Raw genomic sequence first — 21,187 nt, 5'->3', positions numbered from 1 at the left:
GCCAACGCTTCCGCCAAGCGCAAAAAGAAAAGGCATAAAAACAGAGGAGAACACAAACAGCAGCCGCAACGCAATGTCACGGCATGTCGTAGAACGTGAAACCACATGGGCTACTGTGTGAAGTAGGGCTTCAGCCGAACGACATGCACGGTTTCGGGCCGAAGCTGTCGACGAGAAGACGCTTCGCCGTCCGGAAATACCTCGTAGGTAAGATCTGTGATTTGTCTAAGAACCTTGTACGGTCCAAAATAACGGCTTAGGAGTTTTTCGGATAAGCCTGGTCGCCGGACAGGGATCCACATTCACACTCGATCCCCAGGGTGGTAGGTGACATTTCGATGGCGGAGGTTGTAACGTCGTGCGTCTGCATCTTGTTGGTGACTGGTGGTTATGCGAGCTAGCTGACGAGCTTCTTCGGCGTATTGAGTGTATTGCTCAGCATCTTGAGCAAGTTCATTGCTTTGGTCGCACGGAAGCATAGCATCGAGCATGGTTCGCACGTTGCGTCCGTGAACAAGTCGAAAAGGTGGAAATTGCGTTGTTTCTTGCGTTGCCGTATTATAGGCAAACGTGATGTATGGAAGAATCTCGTCCCAGGTTTTATGTTGTACGTCCACGTACATTGACAGCATGTCCGCTATGGTCTTGTTAAGCCTCTCTGTCAGTTCATTGGATTGCGGATGATAAGCCGTTGTTTTTCGATGACTTGTGCAGCTCAGTTTAAAAATGTCTTCCATCATTCGTGCTGTAAACGACGTCCCTCTGTCCGTAATTACGCATGACGGGGCACCATGCCGTAGGACGATTTGGTGCACGAAGAACTGCGCGACTTCAGAGGCCGTGCCACGGGGTAACGCTTTTGTTTCAGCATAACGCGTAAGATAATCTGTCGCAACTATAATCTATTTGTTCCCAGAGGACGATGAAGGGAAGGGCCCGAGAAGGTCCATTCCCACGAGGTCAAACGGTGTCCGTGGTTGTGCGATCGGCTGGAGCAGGCCCGCGGGTCTCACAGGCGGAGTCTTGCGGCGCTGGCACTCACGGCATCCTTTCACATATCGATGTACACTAGTTGATAGTCGCGGCCGGTAATACTGTTGGCGTACTCGGGCGAGAGTTTGCGAATAGCCCAAATGTCCTGACGTGGGCTCGTCGTGGCACGCAAGGAGGATTTCATCACGCATGTCGGTAGGAACAACGAGTAGGAAGGCTTTGTCGCTACCACGGGCGTTTTTCTTGTAAAGAATGCCTGTTCTTAGACAAAAAGAGGACAGTTCGCGAGCAATGTGTTGAGGGACCTGAGAGTTGCTGCCTGCCAGGGAATCAATGACTGGGCGTAATTAATCGTCTGCCCGCTGCTTTGACATATATTCGGAGTCACTAACTGCTCCGAAAAAGGCATCTTCATCTTCGGAGCCACTGACAGCGTTCCCCACAGGTGCTCGAGAAAGCGCGTCGGCGTCTTCGTGTTTGCGCCCAGACCTGTACACAATCGTAATATCAAACTCCTGCAAACGCAAACTCCACCGTGCGAGACGGCCGGATGGATCTCTGAGATTTGCCAGCCAGCAGAGCGAGTGGTGGTCAGTCACCACTTTGAAGGGACGACCATAGAGGTAAGGCCGAAATTTGGTCGTCGCCCACACGACTGCGAGGCATTCTTTTTTTTTTTTTTAGTAGTAGTAATTTATTTTATTACTTGAAAGGCAAGAAAAAGGATACAGAAGCAAAAGGCGTTTCATACGCCTGACAAAGGCCTCTGCACCTGTAGTTCGTCACAGATGCACTTTTTTTTTTTTTTTTTTTTGCAGATACAAACAAGCAACAAAAACTAACATGTCATGTACCACATGAGCGTTAACAAAAGAAATACAGGAATAAAAAAAAAAAAAAAAAAAGCAACATATAATACACTTAGCATAATACAGATGCAGGAACATAAAATGGATGCATCGTATACCATAATGAACTACTTACTTTCTTAACATTAACATTCTACCTACTCTTTTTACACAATATAGATTAGTGATGATAAGTTATTTCTCTTTTGATCAAAATTTGTTTAACTTGTTTTTTAAATGTCCCTAGGCTGACGTCAAACTGCAAGCCATTTTGGAATTCATTTACTATTCGCGTTGATTGGTAATGCAGTGTTTGCTTTCCGTAATTTGTCCTGGTTCTCGGTAAACGCTGTAAGTTTCTTCTTGCAGGATAACGTTGGTCATTTTCTTTTTGTTTATACCACTTATTTTTGTGTACCTCTTGAAGCAGTTTAAAATAATATATTTGGTTTGCCTTTAAGATTTCATGTTTATCAAAGAGCACTGAAGTGCTCAAACGGTCTATTCTACCCTGGTAATTTTCATAACAGCGAAGTATTTTCTTTTGTAGCATTATAAGTTTGTTATAATTTTTCGCTGTTGTGGTACCCCATACTAGTACGCCGTAACAGAGTCTCGAATAGAATAGACCAACGTAGAATAGTTGGTCTCAGCTCGAGAAAGAGTACGACTGGCGTAAGCTATCACATGCTCAACGCCGCCGTGTCGTTGTACAAGGACAGCGCCAAGTACGACGTTGCTGGCATCTGTATGAATTTCTGTAGCAGCGTCCTCATCAAAATGGGCAAGAACAGGGGCTGTTTGCATTCTCGGTCATAACTCTTTTGAACGCTGCATCTTGTTCTGCGCCCCAAGTAAAGGGTACGTCATTTCGGGTGAGTCGCGTAAGAGGTTCAGCTATCTTAGAGAAGTTGGCGATAAATCGGTGATAATACGCGCACAAGCCGAGGAAACGGCGTACTGCTCTTTTATCTGATGGGACAGGGAAGGCGGCGACAGCAGCAGTTTTGTCTGGATCAGGTCGCACTCCATCTGCACTAATGACATGTCCCAGAAATTTCCGCTCTTCATAGCTGAAATGGCATTTTTGGAGTTTCAGCGTGAGTTCAGCTGTGCGAATGGCTTCCAGAACCTTTCTCAGACGCTTCAGATGTTCTTCAAAGCTCTCGGAAAAGATGACCACGTCATCGAGGTAGACAAGGCAGCTTTGCCACTTCAAGCCAGCGAGAACTGTGTCCATCATCCTCTGAAAAGTGGCTGGTGCAGAACAGAGGCCGAAGGGAAGGACTCGGAATTCGTAAAGTCCGTCTGGAGTCACAAACGCGGTGTTTTCTCGGTCTCGTTCATCCACTTCAATTTGCCAATAGCCACTCTTTAGATCGATGGACGAAAAACACTTCGCACGTCGTAACCTGTTGAGGGAGTCGTCGACCCGCGGAAGCGGGTAGACGTCCTTTTTTGTGACGCTATTAAGCTTCCTGTAGTCAATACAGAATCGCAGCGTTCCGTCTTTTTTCTTTACTAGAACGACTGGCGAGGACCAAGCGCTGCTGGATGGTTCAATAATCCCGTCATCGAGCATCTCTTTTACTTGTGTCTGAATAGCCTCGCGTTCTTTGGCAGAAACGCGATAAGGCTGCTGCCGGATGGGGCGGACGTCATCGTCGGTAATAATTCGATGCTTCGTGAGGTATGTTTGACGGAGTTTAGAAGAAGAGGCGAAGCAAGATCTAAACTCCCTTAAAAGGTCGTGCAGTGCAGCCTTTTTCTCGTCTGATAGCGTCGAATTACTGTCGATGTGGTCTAGAAATTCCTCATCCTCATGCGTTTCCTCGGACGCGAAGCACTCCGTGACGTCGGCAACAGGTTCTCCATAAGCTAGGGGCCCCGCCGCGGTGGTCTAGTGGCTAAGGTACTCGGCTGCTGACCCGCAGGGCGCGGGTTCGAATCCCGGCTGCGGCGGCTGCATTTCCGATGGAGGCGGAAATGTTGTAGGCCCGTGTACTCAGATTTGGGTGCACGTTGAAGAACCCCAGGTGGTCTAAATTTCCGGAGCCCTCCACTACGGTGTCTCTCATAATCATATAGTGGTTTTGGGACGTTAAACCCCACATATCAATCAATCAATCCATAAGCTAGGGTGGTTCCACGGAAAAGATGCCGGTGCTCGTAATTGAAGTTCGTAGCTAGTATCGTTGAGTGTCCGTCACGGACGCGCACAACACTTCGGGCGGCGCATACACCTTGGAGCAGCAGAAGTGATAAGTTGCTTTCAGCCACCACGTCGCCGTCTTGGAAGTCTTCACAAGTGACTTCGATGGGAACAGTTGCTCGAGGTGGCAGCGTCACACTGTCGTCAGCAACACGCAGCGCAAGTCTACGGCAGTTATTAGCGTCTCGATCTGTTGCGCCTTGAGTAGAGAATGTCACGATGCGCTCACGGAGATTTATGATGGCACCGTATTCCCGAAGGAAGTCCATGCCGATAATCAGCTGACGCGAACAGTCGGAAAGAACGAGGCAGCTGAGCACAAACGTTGACGCACGAATTTTCACTCTTGCGGTACAGCGACCCAGTGGTGTTACAACGTGTCCTCCAGCTGTTCGAATTCGCGTTCCATTCCACTGCGTGATCACTTTCCTGAGATCTTTCGCTAGCCTCCTGCTGATGATCGAAAAGTGTGCACCAGTGTCTACCAATGCACTGACCTGAAGACCGTCAACCAGCACAGGTATGTTGAGTGACACGCGGTCACTAGGTTCAGATGTGGATGTCGGCGTTTCTTCGGCACTGCGATTATTCTTTGACGAAATGCCTTCGGCGTTGCGTGCAAGCATCGATGGGAGGTCTTCCGCACTTTGAGTCCCAGCGACCTTGCCCCCGAAGGCCGCTGCCTTCAGTTTTCCCGACGAGGGCTCGGGGAGCGTTCCCGTGCCGTCACCCCGAAACGTGGCCCAGTGGCTGCGTGTCTCCTCGGAGAAGGTGACCGCGATTGCCGTCGTGTAAAGGGTGCACGCTGTTGCGCGAGATACTCTTCGATATCCCTTGGCCTTTGACCAATTCGGGGACGAGGGAAATTGACGGAAAATCCGCGCAGTCCAAGTTGCCGGTATTGGCATTTGCGGTAAATGTGACCAGCCTCACCGCAATGATAGCAGAGGGGTCGTCTGTCTGGCGTACGCCAGAGATCAGACTTGCGCGTCGGTGTACGGCGACTATCGATGCCCAAATCAGCGTGCGCTGACTGAATCGCGACTGACGGCATCATTGTCTGGATCGGGACGTATGGCATTGTCTGGATCGGGACGTGCAGCACTGTCTGGATCGGGACGTGCGGCACTGGCTGGATCGGGACTCCTTGACCCGAAAGAGGAGTGGCAGATCGCAAGGCTTCCGCGTACGTACGACGGCGACTGTCAGTAGACACAGGAGCCGTTTCCGGATCAACCGACGTGGGCGGGAAACGATGGGCGTGCAGCACCTGCTGGACCTCGTCGCGGAACACACTGGTGATAGAACCAACATCGATTTGCCTTGTCCCGTACATCTTTTCAATTTCTTCCCGGACGACAGATCGAATGATCTCGCGAATCCATGCGAGGCTCTTGCTCCCAGGGGTGGTGAAAATTGCGGGAGTTGAGGCAGCATTCACTTGACGGTCAAACTGGGCAGACCGTTGGTGCAGTACTCGCTCCATTGTTGCCGCCCGCTTCAGTAAGGAACTCAGCAACACTTTTGGGGGGACTACGCACCAAACCAGCAAAAAGTTGTTCCTTCACACCACGCATGAGGTGGTGCAACTTTTTTTCTTCTGCCATAGCAGGATCCGCTTGCTTAAAAAGCCGTGTCATGTCCTCGACGTACATCGAGACGGTCTCGTTGGGCATCTGGATGCGTGATTGTAGTGCACGCTCCGCCCGTTCGCGGCGGTCGGGACTCCTGTAGGTCTCCAGGAGGCGACGCTGGAACTTGCGCCAAGATGTCAGAACATCATCCCTGTTCAAAAACCACGTCTTGGCACCGTCTTTTAGGCAAGTGTACACCTTCCGGAGCTTCGCGGCATCATCCCAGTAATTGATCGCTGCGACACGTTCGAACTCACTCAGCCAGTCGTCAGCATCTTCATGCTGCTCTCCGTTAAAGAGGCTAGGCATGAGCGGGTTCTGTACGGTGCAGTAGATCGGCATGGAAGGTGTCGGAGCTTGCATGGGATCTTGTGTCGAAGTCATAGTCGCTGCGTAAGTGGTTGGTGTCTCAGGCAGTAGGCCTCGTTTGCGGCGGCTTACTCTATGAACAGGAGTGTCCACGGGTGCAGGACTTGTGTTCCGGCTGCTGGACGGGGTCTTGGGCATCGGGTGGATTGCGAGACGTTGTACCCAGCAACTCCACCAGTCTTGTCACGTTACTCTCGACAAACTTGATAAAAATGGGCTCGTTTAGTCGACTACTCAAGCAGCGGCTCAGAGAGATTGTCTTTGTCTTCTTTCACTCTTCGATCTCACCCAAGCAAACCATGTGGCAATATGATTATGAGAGACGCCGTAGTAGAGGGCTCCGGAAATTTTGACCACCTGGGGTTCTTTAACGTGCACCCAAATCTGAGCACACGGGCCTCGACATTTCCGCCTCCATCGGAAATGCAGCCGCCGCAGCCGGGATTTCAACCCGCGACCTGCGGGTCAGCAGCCGAGTACCTTAGCCACTAGACCACCGCGGCGGGGCACGCTTCAAGGGGGTAGAGTTGAACCGCGTCGTCTGCTACGCCAGGGTGCGTGCGACATGCACGGATATCATTGCTAGTGCGGGAGCTGGGCCAATACTGTGCACTAATCATTTCAGAAAGAAAACTGCGCTGCAAGATGTGATACGAAGAAACAATGAATGACAAACTCACGCACGCTTTCTTTCTTCGTGTCCCGTCTTGCTGCGCAGCTTTTTCTGATGTTATCGTACCAACTTAGTGGGCTAAGGTGCAGCAGCAACAGCACGATGTTTAATCGTTGCTTGCTTTTCATGCAGTGTTTCGCTGGTCTTGCTGATCTCAACTTCTGGGACGTCACGAGCTCTGACACCGGTTTGCATGGTTCTGCACAGTCATTTCTGGCTGGGCACGTGGACGTCACCGAGTGTTTGCCATGGGACTGCCATATCAGTCCGCTATAGAACGGCGCATGCGCATCAGCCTTCAAGCGGCCGCAATTCAACGATCGTGGCCACCCTCTACTTGACCAGCCATTCATCGACAACTGCGGGACCGTGACGTCATTCACCACAAGAAGTATAAAGCCACTACCCGAGGATCGTCTCTTCAGTGGGCTAAGGTGCAGCAGCAACAGCACGATGTTTAATCGTTGCTTGCTTTTCATGCAGGTATGTTACCTTTCCAATGCTGAATGCATTCGATCAGATGATCGCTTTCTGTTGCTGCTGCCTTGCCCACGTAGACTTGTATTTTTATGCTACGTGTTATATTGCAAAAGTCGTATCGTTCCGAGTGGTGATGTGGAACTAAATCCGGGGCCTTTGAATAAGTCGGTGAATACCAGTAAAGGCAATACTTCTGGTAATAGACCTGTAACCCGAAACGCAGCTGGTTCCAATGCTCTCGACGAGGTTACTCATGCACCCTCTACTTACGTACCTGTTGACACTGGCGCTCCATCTATCTCTGAAGTGTTATCTAAACTTTTGGAGGGGCAAACTAAGCTAGCTCATGATATTGCCGACATCAAGTCATTTCAACAGACTGTCGCCTGCCGTTTTGATGATTTACAATCACGTGTTAATGCATTAGAACGGGCTCCCAAATCTAATGAGCATAATTCTGTGAGTGAATTCCGTTCTGAAATAAATTGCTTAACTTCTAAGATTAACGAACTGGTCTTAAAAACGATGTTTAGAAAATTGTTCAAGGCGTAATAATCTGATAATTCACGGTATTTCAGGGGATCCGGATGGAAACGCTAGCACCCTGTTGTGCAGCGTTACTTCTGTATTCACTAATAGCCTGAAACTTGCCTGCCCTCAAATCGAGCGCGTACATAGGCTTGGTAAACCACGTATTGGCTACACACGACCCATTATTCTGAAGCTTTCGAACTTTGGTGAAAAATTTGTTGTCCTAAAAAATGCATCTAAACTCAAAGGCTCAAACGTGTTTATTAAAGAAGACTTTTCTTCGCGGATTAGACACATTCGGAAAAGAATTTGGGAGGCATCACTTCTCTTTCGCAACGATGGCTCTGTGGTGAAGTTAAAATACGATCCCGCGTTCATTGACAAGGTTCGTTACAAATGGGACGACGCCTCGAACACACTAGTGATAGTCTCAGGTCAACCTCGTGGCCCTTGTTCTTCTGTCCCCACGTCCTCAAATGCCTCTTCATCCACTCCCTGACCTCGTTATAACCGTCAGGAACACCTTGTGGTTTTAAACGTTAATGCTTGTAGCATAGTTAAGAAACTTCCAGATCTATTGTCCCTTGTTGCAACTTATTCCCCTTATGCTGTTGGCATTACTGAGTCTTGGTTACATAGTAACGTTTACGATTCTGAGTTTACTCCGCCCGGCTTTATTGCCATACGTAAAGACAGGGCGCATGGCATTGGCGGTGGCGCCGCTCTACTTATGCGCTAAGATATCCGCTTCTCGGTGTTGCCATCACCTCCAGAGACTGAATCCCTGTGGTGCAAAATTTATCTAAATAATCAATGTATCGTAGTTAGTGTTACATATCGCCCACCTGGATCCTCTCTTGATGTTCTTCATGCTCTTTCCGATTTCGTGTGCGATATTAATATAGCTTAATCAAGGTTGATCTGTATGGGTGATTTTAATGCTCCTGTCATCTATTGGCCTTCCCTGACTGTAACGGGTCGTGATGCTGCTATCTGTCATGAATTAATAAATATTTCTTTATCTTTTGGACTTACTCAAGTCGTTTTATGTGCGACTAGGTTTAATTCTGTTCTAGACTTAGTTTTCCTAAGTACAGATTTAGCTGATAATAACTTTTCTTGCGAGGTAATTGACGGATTATCAGACCATAAAAGTGTCTTGTTATCACTTTGTTGTCCCACGTCCAAATCACCCTATACGTTTACTACTTTCCCTGATTTCACTCGTGCGGATGACAATTCCATTACTGATATTCTAGCTGATCATTTTGATATGTTTTGTGCACTTTCTGACAGGCAGGATATAGATTACCTCGTTAATTACTTTGAGGATCTTGTTAAGTCATGTGTGCGAAGATTTGTGTCACTTAACACAAAGAAAAGCAGTACTAATCTTCCTTGGATCACTCGTGACATCTTACATTTGTCTCGCCGTGTCCGTCGACTTAGGCGCTCCAGAAGAACTCACGATCCCGTTAGCCTAGACAAATTTCAGAAGGCGAAAAGTGAACTTAATTCTAAATAGAGAACGGCGAAAGATTTCTTTTTTCGCGTGCACTGGTCCTGACGGGATACACAATGCATTCTTAGTTCGCTACTACATTTGGTCATACAGGTATCTGACGATCATATTCAATAAATCTTTATCTTCTGGCACTGTTCCATCTTCATGGAAGATAGCAAAGGTACTCCCTCTTTATAAATCTGGCAACAAGCAGTCTCTATTGAATTATAGACCGATATTATTGACTTCTCAATCATGCAAGATGTTAGAACATATCATTCATAAACACATTATGCTCTTCTTGAAATCGCACCAACTACTATCAAACATGCAGCATGGGTTTAGGCGTGGTTTCAGTACCACAACACAATTAGTCGAATTCACGCATGATATTTTTTTGAACCTTCATCTTGGCAACCAGATTGACGCTATATTTATTGACTTCTCAAAGGCCTTCGATACTGTACTGCATTCTAAACTTCTCGCTAAACTCGATGTCATATTAAACAATCCTCAATTGGTTAGTTGGATCTCTAGCTTTTTGTCATCTCGCTCTCAGTTCGTTTCTTACAGGTCAACCAACTCTACTGCCATTGATGTAACATCTGGAGTGCCCCAAGGGTCTGTTCTTGGGCCTCTTCTTTTTTTAATTTACTTAAATGATTTGCCTGTTTGCATCTCCTCTTCCATTCGTTTTTACGCCGATGATTGCGTTTTATATGAGGTCATTAAAACACACGCTGACCATTACTGCTTGCAAGAGTCATTTGCTGGTTTTTGCAATTGGTGCAGAACCTGGCAAATGAGCATTAACTTTAAAAAAACCGTGCTTATGTCCTTTTGTAGTAAGTATCCTTCTGCTTTTGATTACTCTTTCGATAACCGTGCAGTAAATAGGGTTCTTGATTATAAGTATTTAGGGGTCATTTTTACTCATAATATGACATGGTCTAAGCACATTGACTACGTATGTAACAAAGCATTAAAAAAACTAGGCTATCTACATCGCACTTTATCTAAATCTCCGAAGGAAACTAAGCATCTCTTATTTAAATCACTCATTCGCCCAATAGTAGACTATATACGCATCTGTCGTTTGGAACCCGTACAAGCAGTGCGAGATTAATAGGTTAGAAGCAATTCAGAAAAAAGCTGCAAGATTCATATGTCATCGCTATGACCGCGACTTTTCACCCTATTCTACTCTTTTTTCACTGAACTTAACTTCGCTCTCTTCGCGTCACCGAATAGAGTCATTAAAATTCTTGCATAGCATTGTGACGTCTTTGGTTAAACTTTCAAATGACAAGGACTACATAAACTTTGCACCTCAGTCAACGACAAGAAGCTATCACAACTTAAACTTAACGCCTTACTATGCCTGAACTAACATGTTCAAGCTCAGTTTTTTCCCCCGTTCTATTGAAGACTGGAATTCGTTACCTGGTACTATTCGTTCACGCCCATCATCCAATTTTCAAGCTGACATCCATGACGTGCGTCTGTAAAATACCCTCATCTATTTGCCATTGGTGTTAGCTCTTGAGTTGCATTGTTTCTTTATTGTATTTTCATTCATGTTAATCACATGTTTGTGCACTTTTGACCTTGTATAACCACACATCTGTATTATGTTACCTGTTTACATAATTTTCATTCCTGTCTGTTAAAATTCCGCGTATTTTGTACACCCACTCCTGCCATAGCGCACTTAGCGCTGCAGTATGTGTAAATAAATAAATAAATAAAACTAGCCCAAATTTCAACACTTGTCTTCACTAAACGTTGTGCAATGCCAATCTCTCAGTCTTTACTTGTGATAATGGGGTACTATAAATAGTATTTGACTGCATACTTTATTTGATCTGTCGACTCATTGGGGCACTGTGAGCGTTCACGAATACTTCTTCATTGTGTGTGCGCCGCAGGGATGTTGTATTAGGAAGACACGATAATGAACATGCACCGTGCGTGGTCTCTGTTTGACTTTTAATAAAACAAAGCACTCAGCGGTGACTGCTGAGCAGCTGAGTGGGTTTAACACAACAAAACAAATGAGAATGAATTCAGGAATGATTTAGAATAGAATTAACCATCTTAGCGTGCATGCTTATTCTCGACGACATTTGATCACAACAGAAAGGACTCGCTCCCAGTACTGAAATGCACTCATGACGCTTCCAAGATCATGTCCCCAGTGGTAGCGACAATTGCGCTCATTCTAGGCGGCAGTGAATGCGATGTGTTCCGCCGCAGCATGTCAAATTCTATGTTCTTTCGTGAGTATATATTTGAAAGTTGACGAATAATACAATTCAGTTGAAAGTTTGCACTTGTCCCTGTCCCACCTTTTCTGTGTCGTTGTCAGTATTCGCGCACACCAGTTTACCCTGAATGTCATATTCGTGGACGATGGGGGTGTGGCATCACAAAATCCAGATTGAGCTGAATGAAACAGGGGCTCATCTGCCGCACCTTTTTTCCATTTCCTTTTGTGTAGAAACAGCATTACTGTGTTGTTTGCCTGGTTTACCAAGTCCCGCAACCAGAATAAGATTACTGAATTATGTTGTAAAAACTACACTATGTTTAGGAGCCGGCTAGCGAGTCCTTTGGTAATGAAATACCGTCGTAAAGAGACACGTTCAGGCTCTGTGCTCACCTAAAACATTCTTGAATTTGTTCCCATTTGTTTCATCGTGTTAAGCCAGCGAAGCAGTATGGCTCTTACTGTTGAGTGCTTTTTTATTCAGAGTGAAATTGGCACATTATGTGTTAATTTTCGTGTCTTCCTCGCCCCAGCGTATACTGCGGTGCACAGTGAAGAAATATTCATGAACGCACCCGGCACCATGGTGTTCCGAGAGAGCAAACAAAGTACGCTGTCAAATTCTACTTGTAGCACCCCATTATCACAAAAAACGTAGCGAGGTTTGCGTCGCACTACGTTTACTGCAGATTATCGACTCAGTTCCTGCACTAAGGATGATAACCGCGCGCTGGCCAGTGATACGGCAAGCAAGAGCCGTCGTAGCAGACGACGCGGTTCGATACTACACTCCTGAATCATCTGCGCACACGAGAGTGGCTGACGCATGACCTCCGAGATTGCGGGTGCGCGGCGTCGTGCGACCGCAATTTCGGAGGCCATGGCTGATGGCGCGTGGTTGCAGCGCTGGTCGCATCTCAATGCCACGCGCTCCGAGATTTCCCCTAAGTGTGAAACAGCCTGTACACAGACCTATCTTCCCTTCCCCCTCTCTATTTTCGGGAGTGGTCATAGTCAACGGCACACTTGCGAACCAAGAGCTAAGGCGTAGTTTCCTTTCATTACAGATGTCACAAATTTGCACTACTGAATTTCATATCTTCAGTTTCTGCTGCTAAAGTTGCCTTCCGTGTCACAGTGATGCGAGCTGCCTTTGCGACGCTTTCCCGCCTTGCGTTTGTAGCATTGCGGAACAGTCTACCATTAACCAGTGGTTTCCTGACGTGAGCCTTTTAATTTGTGTGTCATTTTCTCTTTCTGTTCTACCTGATTTTCAAGTTTACATTCGTCACGATGGAATTGCGTGCGACATCAAGAATATTTTATGGAGAGGCCAATTGTTGTTGCTGCAATGTACAGGAAATAATTTTTTTCTAAACTTACAGCATTGCCTGTCAATATTCTTGGCAGGAGGGAGTCTATGAGGGTGGAGAAGGTTTCAGTTCAGTTGGGTCATGACTAAAGTAAGACACCAAGGAATTCCTTCTGTATTTCTGATTAATGCGATCCGTCTTGCTTATCTTGCAGTGGCTGGCGTGAAGGTGTAATAAAATGTATCTTCAAGTAAATGTAAGTTAGCAGAGTAATGTATCTGTGCGTGAATAGTTGATAAATGTTACAATAACGCTTAACAATATACGTGAATCATCATTTCCACAAGCTACTACGGCTAGCTACTACGAAATTATCGACACGACGCAATCGTATATTGGCTCCGTACACATGATTTTGTATAGAGCTTTTGAGGTTTTGTAACGTAACGTGACAGACAAGAGATCTTAGCACAGTCCGAAAATTTTTACTCAGACTCTATGTACAGGGATGTAAGGGCGAGAAAGATATGCAGTACACGAAATAGTTTTTGCCATGTTCTACCTAATAGTTAATGAGCAGTAATTAAGCGCTGCGATGTTTTCGCACCTTTCATTGCAACTTGTTACTAACTGGGCCCGTATTCACAAAAAATTCTTACGCTAGAAGAATATTTAAGACAATCACAATGTGGCCAATACGAGCAAAGCGGGCTGATCAAAAAAAAACGCAATTACGAATGAGAAGAGAAGAAAACTGAGACCAATCGTGAACAGTTCACTGACGATACGAAACAAAAATAACAATGAACAGGTTCCCATATACGAGTTCGCCTAACATCACTCATAGGTGGAAGCAATCTTGGGCAGTAACTAGTTGCTGATAATGCGTTACTGGTAACAAGTTACATTTTTCAGTAACTTCTAACTGTAACTATTTACTTCAAAGTTGGCGGAACTTGTAACTGTAACACCGTTACTTTTTTTACATAGTAACTGTAGAGGAACGTACCGTTACTGGTACTTCAGTTGTTATACAAAAATATCGAACAGCACCGATAGTTAGAAGCTTTTCACTCATTCGAATTTTGTGCCTTACCATATCCTCTCCCCTTTCTACTTTCCACAATAGGTCTCCATTCGCAGTTTTTGAAAATGACGCTAAAGAGAAATATCTTCCGCGCAGAAAACCATATTCGGGTATCACTTGTAACCACATGTCGTAAATAAATCACGTTGCAGCTGGACGCCTTCGCAAATGCACGTCCCCCCCTTTTTTTTTGGGGGGGGGGGGGAGGTCACTTAGGTTTCTGGCTTTTTTGTTGGGTGCACCGGTGGAGCATTCTTTTACCCGAGGCTCTGAGCTAATTGTGTTTAGCAGATGGCTAAGAAACAGCACAGTGAAACGGCTGAAGGTTAGAAGGCCGTGAACTACAGACAAAAATTTTAAAACTTCTTTAACTGATTTTCATAATAATAAGTGGGGTTTAAAGTCCCCGAACCCCCGTATCATTATGAGAGACACCGTACTGGAAGGCTCTAAAGATTTCGACCACATGGGGTTTTTCAACGTGCACCCAACTCGGAGCACGTGGCCCACATGGCCCAAGTACCGGCAAGATACAGCTGTTATATACCTTCCTCTTGAGGGATAGTGGCAATCTACCTGTCATAATTTGAGAGTGCTTGCCAAGTGTGCTCCACCCCATTCTTATTCTTCTAGTTACTTCAATCTCGTGGTTCGGCTCCGTGGTTATTACCTGCCCTAAGTAGACATAACTTTTACAACAAGCTCCGTCTAAGCACGCGTTACTTAGTTCACTTTAGCAACCTTTTCTTTCGTGGTTCTTCCAGGTCTTTTGTTGCCGGTTTCGCCGAGTTAATTATGTATCTTCGCAATGCCCACATCGTACTTGTAGGCGATGCCACACTGATCGTCCGCGTGCATGTGTGCTGTCTTTGGGTTTCGCGAACACGTGTCTTAACGGCTGTATGCTCAGCGGATGCATCATTCTCCTAACATGCTACCTTGAAGAATAAGGAAATGCACGTCTATGGTGAATGGACCTCATCTTCACTCGTTACGCATTTTTTGTACCTCTTCGTATGTTTCTAATAAATTGATTCTATCGTTTGGTATGTAATCCACTAAATTTATGCGGTAACGTAAAAGTAATGACGTTACTTTTTCACGGTAACTGCAACTGTAACAAGCTAGACTATGTGCGCTGGACGATGTGGGTAGTGTGTATCATCATTTCATTAGATTATAAGCCATGTTGAGCACAGTTAAGCGCGGGAGACCCCGCCGTGGTACTCGGCTGCTGACCCGCAGGTTGCGGGATCAAATCCCGGCTGCGGTGGCTGTATCTCCGATGGAGGCGGAAATGCTTTAAGCCCGTGTGCTCAGATTTGGGTGCACGTTAAAAAACCCCAGGTGGTAGAAATTTCCGGAGCCCTCCTCTATGGCGTCTCTCATAATCATTTGGTGGTTTTGGGACCTAAAACCCCCACATATCAGTTAAACGCGGGAGAGCTTTTCTTTTTGTACGGAGTGTGAAGCATAGTGTGCATGTGGAGCGTGAATTCGGCGAAGTTGAACTAAGTTGTAGTAGTGCCTGCCTCTGACGTCAGTGAAGTTAAAGCCCCCTCCCCCCCCCCCCTACCTACAATAGGTCTTGCTTTAATAATTGTTGGGCGAAGACGGCGTTTGTTAGCTGTAAAGATTTGATCGTGCCTAAGGCGCAAAAGCTGGGACCTGTTCTTACCATGTGTCGATTGTTTTAGCATGCTTGTGCATTGTACGCTAAAAAGCAAACGTGTCTAAGGCAGTTTCATTTGTGATACGTTCTAATTTCGACAACTACAGGATCATTATATGTTATGGATACTATCAGACGTGTTTTCCTTGCGGGTGGCCTAACGTATGCTGGTGTACACATCCGCGCCGACACACAACTTTAAACTATCGTGGTACTTGAGTTGTTGCGTTTTAAAATACGCTGCTTCCTCTTATTCGTAACGCTCGTAAAACTTGCATTCACACTTTGGTGTTCATGCAGCCCGTCGCGTGAAATTCGAGCTGGAGTTTTAGTTCACCCGCAACGTAGGTTGAATGATGCGGCGTTCGTTAAACTTGAACTGCATTCGAACAAATCCATGTCTGTTTACGTCTGAATCGCTGCACTGTACCTCAAGTGTGCACTATAAAAAATAAGTTGAAAGCTTGTAACCACATGCATAGAGTTAGTAACAGGAGCTGTCACTAACTTTCTTGGACAATATCTATTGTGTGTCGTGACCTTTGTACTACGTAAGGTTGCAGGCACTTAAAGGTCGCAATGGTTTTTTTGTGCACTGTCACTAACATTTTGCCATGAACCTGTTTAACGAGGTGGTATTACGCTAAGTAGACATAACACATTCTTGGTATTAATATTTGATTAAAAGTCCTACAGTACGTTACTTCCAGCACCTAATGTAATTGTAAACTGTCTAAACGAACAGGCCAATTAAAAATATTTATCCTAAAGCACAGGCGCCAACCATGCAGCATCAGTTGCATTCCCCATCCGTAGGACAATACAGGAGCATTTTCGAGCTGAACGTGTCCCGTTGTCTTAACGTTGCGTGTGAGTGTGGTACCAAGAGTCTCGTTGCGATCTAGCAACTCAAGCTGACGCGTTGTGCGGAGTGATGCAAACACGTCATTACTTTTTTTACGAAGTTTCTTGCTTTTCGCCGCTTTCTAGACCTAGAAAATACTTTGCTCCTTACCTTTCTATCCAACGTTATCAGGCTAATGCATGTAGGAAGAATTACTCCGTGAGGCTAACCAGATGTAATTACAAGTACGTATACCTGACTCCCGACTGAGGGCCACTGTCTACTTCTATATCAATTAACCAGAGTTTTAATTACTACTACAAAACGCCAACAAACTAGGATAAAGACAGCGTCTGTCTATTCTTTGGCACCTTGAAACTTTTCGCGTTTACTTCTTGTGCACTCCAACCGCCCACTACGTATACGCTCAACGTAACAGTCACATAGAAGTAGCCGATTAGTTCGCAAAACAGGTGGGCGCAACTAGTGACTTGACAGGAAGCTTCAAAGTAGAAGTGCACGCGACTACTTGAAATCAGCAAAACTCTGACATAGCGCACACTTTGAAGCCAACAATGTCAAAATTGAGCAGGACAGGAAGAAGTTAAGAGAGAAGTATTTATTTATGCATTTTCTAGTATAAAAACACCACGGAACATTGGCGTGTTGATATTCTGCCTCAAATATGCGCAATATTTGCTTTTTAATCGACCTGCGCACAAGCATGAACGCGAACCCAGGTCAAGATTGGTGGGTGTTGAAGAGGGAGAGGTAGAACTTCAGCCGATTCGGCTGAGAGACATATAAGTCGGTCTACAGACAGGCAGACAGACTAGAATTTTTGCGTTGAAGTATTTCAAGAGAGGCTATCGTCTTTAACAGTTTAATAGACTAATATCAATCAGAATTGCGACAGGACCATATAGAACACCTACAAGCACAAACTCATTATACTAGTTGGCGACTCCAACCGAGGCATTGTGGGCCTTAGAGCCTATCTTTGTCGTCGACGCTTTGTGTCACTACATGTCATTCACAATCACATGGGCCAACGCTTGGTTAGCATATGGAGTAAAAAAAGTATAACAATAGTCTAATATAAATCATATTGCGGCAGAGTAATATAAAACATCTACAACCACAAACACTGGCGACGACTTCAACGTATACCTTAGGGCCTTCCTGCACCCACTCGTCATGAACCACTTCGTGGAGATGTGTGAAATTTCGCAAACACCCAACAACCTCTAGCTTTAAGAGATTCGCCCTTAAAAACGTTACTACTCGTCTCGCGAGCTGCTTGGCTATGCAGCCTTGCGATGACCAAATCTGGCGGATAATAATCTGCCGAGTTTGACCTGCGTCGGACGTCGAATTCGACGTGAACTGGTTCCGCGTGTCTATCATTTTGCACCCTTAGGCGTGAGTGAGCTGCTTCCTGCATTGTAAGCTCAAGGCCGCTGAAAAATTATCCTAGCCGGTAAACGGTGGCAGTCAGTGACAACACATACAGCGATGAATGACTCCGTTTTTCATCGCTGTATGGGCGAGGAGGACTGCACCTACCTTCTGGAATGTGCGTGACGGCTTGAAATGTGCGTAATCGTGTTTGGATGTGTGGCACTGTCGTACAATTCTTTTTCTTGCTTTAGGTCGAGCTGCGGATTTTCGTCTCTCGTATTGTGCTGCCGCCCGAAAAAGCCCAACGAGAAGGGGCTGTGCTGTTTTAGTTTGCACTAACGACTACAGAAAAAGGAAACTGCTCACTGAAGAAGTATGCGACGTGCATCACCAAGTGCGTAGTGTTTATGTTTATATCGTTTGTGCTGCGTTACAAGCGATGATTCTGATAAATCGGCACGTGCTGGAATATGGTCAGTGCTCCACGCAGTCAAATGGCAATCACATATCGCCAGATTGGTGAACAAACATATTGATACGTGCCAGTGCATGGAGCTGAAGAAGACAAAGCAGATAGACTGGCGCGAGCTAATCTGTGTGGCTGGCGCTGCTCGCCTAACCGGCTGTAAATACATCGGTGACTACCCCTCTGACTCAGTCTCCTTCCCGTAACATATTTGGTGGAGTTGTGCGATCCCCGTCCTCGCCACGGAACTTGGAAGCGGACGCTCCCTCGCGGCTTACAACATGACCACCCAAGACTCGGCTACATCCTCTCCGGTCACTCCCCCTTCTGCCCAACCTGTCAACCCAGCGCCCACAACAACTTTCGTGACGCTTCCGGCAGTCAAAGACCCCGGCGTGTTGTCGGGCAGCGAGGGTTCCGACGTCGACCAGTGGCTATGCCTCTACGAACGCGTCAGTGCCACTTACAGGTGGGATCCCACTCTTATGCTCGCAAACGTCATCTTTTATCTCGACGGAACCCCTCGTGTTTGGTTTGATAACCACGAGCATGACATAACAAGCTGGGACAGCTTCAAGGCAAAGATCCGTGAGCTTTTTGACAACATCTCTGGTCGTCGTGAAGCTGCGAAAAATGAGTTGTTGACTCGCGCACAATCTTCCATGGAGCCCTACATCGGTTATATTCAGGCTGTCCTTTCACTATGCCGCCAAGCTGACAAAAATATGTCTAAACCTGAAAAAGTTGCGCATATCCTAAAGGGTATCGCCGACGATGCGTTCAACTTGTTGGTATTCAACAATGTGTCATCTGTTGATGCGATCATTCAAGAATGCCGCCGGTTCCAACAAGCCAAAAGCAGACGCATCTCCCATCAGTTCCAGCGCCTCCCGAACACCACTGCGACGTCCTCGTGTCTCGACACATATCATCCACCAGACACCTGTGACAACTTGACGCGAATCGTCAGGCGGGAGCTTGAAGCGGCTGCTCCAGCTAAGGTGGGACCAACGTCCCCTGACCCCTCTCCGCCAATTACGTTGCCTCTCATTCAAGCAGTCGTCCGGCAGGAAATCGCCAGCTTGGAAATTCACTCTATATCACCGCCTCCCCGCACCGACTACCAGCCTCGATACACGCCTGCACGTACCTTCCCGACCAGCTCTCCCTCAACGTTCCGTAATCTGTCCGCATGGCGAACACACGATGACAAGCCGATATGCTTCTCGTGTCACAGAATCGGGCACATTTCTCGCCATTGCAGAAGTCGCTGGGGTCCTTCTGCACAACCGTCCTCTCGTCCCTTCTATGCACGTCCTGCCTATCGCCATGAGACCAGCCGCGACCATTTTGCCCAGAAACCTGCTTCTGAACACCGCTACTCCCGCTCTCCATCCCTCCAACGTCGCCAGTCTCGTTCTCCACAGCCCCGCCGACCATCTTCCCCCGCCTTCCCACGAGGTTCCCCGACGGAAAACTAAGCGTTGCAGCCCCCGGAGGTGGCGCTGCATCGCTAGGACTGACCGAAAATTCTCTTTTGACGATACCGACAAAACGGAACCTCATAGAAGTACAAGTAGGCGGCGTACATGTCACTGCTCTTGTCGACACCGGCGCCCAACTTTCCGTGATGACGAGTGATTTTCGCCGCAAGCTCAAGAAGGTTTTCACACCTGCGACCACTCAGTTCGTCCGTGTTGCGGATGGTGGAATAGCATCTACCGTTGGAATGTGCTCCGCTCGTGTGAGCATTGCGGATCAAAACACAGTTGTTCTCTTCACCGTCCTTGATAAATGTCCCCACGACGTAATCTTAGGCCTCGACTTCCTGTCCGCGCATTCTGCCCTCATAGACTGTTCAACCAGTACGCTCCGTCTACACTTGCCCGCAACAGAACCTCCTACACAATGGCCGAGTCGCCTCTGCACAACGGGACATGCGCGCCTCCCTCCACAGACACCGACCTACATAGAGCTCGTCTCAATACCACCTGTTCCCGACGGTGACTATGTTCTGACCCCTATCACGGATGTCTTCATAAGCCGTGGCATTACATTACCGCACACCATTCTGTCTGTCGCAGGAAATTCTACGTGCCTCCCAGTGGTCAACTTTAGCTTGACACCTCAAGTTTTGCCACAAGGGATATCTTTGGCATTGCTCTGCACCTTAGAAGACAATGCGGTAGATGTTTTCGCGATGGCCGCCCCTTCTGACCCCCACGCTCAATATCAATCTGCCACTTGCTCCGACAGCGCTGTTACTTCGATGATCGCTTCCAACTTAACGCCGCAGCAGACTGATGAGCTCCACCGGGTTCTGCTGTCCTACATCGACGTTTTTGACATCAGCGGCCGTCCGTTGGGGAAAGCTACCGGTATGAGCCACCGCATAAACACTCGTAATGAGCATCCTATTCATAGGCGTCCATATCGGATGTTGGCGGCCGAGCGTCACATCATCCGAAGGGAGGTCGACAAAATGCTCGCCAAATACATCATCGGGCCGTCCTGCAGTCCTTGGGCTTCTCCTGTAGTGCTAGTTCGCAAGAAAGATGGTGCATGGCGTTTCTGCGTGAATTATCGACACCTAACAACAAAATTACCAAAAAAGACGTCTACCCTCTGCCACGAATAGATGATGCGCTTGATTGCCTCTATGAGTCCCACTATTTTTCCTCCATACACCTTCGTTCCGGCTACTGGCAGATAGAGGTAGATGAAATGGACCGTGAAAAGACGGCATTCATCACCCCCGATGGCCTATATCAGTTCAAGGTCATGCCCTTCGTCCTTTGTAACGCTCCAGCCACCTTCGAACGAATGATGGACTCCCTGCTCAGAGGATTCAAATGGTCCACCTGTTTGTGCTACTTGGCCGACGTCATCGT

This window comes from Rhipicephalus microplus, chromosome X (genome assembly GCF_043290135.1).
Source record: "Rhipicephalus microplus isolate Deutch F79 chromosome X, USDA_Rmic, whole genome shotgun sequence".
In the NCBI taxonomy this organism is placed as follows: Eukaryota; Metazoa; Arthropoda; class Arachnida; order Ixodida; family Ixodidae; genus Rhipicephalus; species Rhipicephalus microplus.
Note: the sequence above shows the minus strand (reverse complement) of the source record.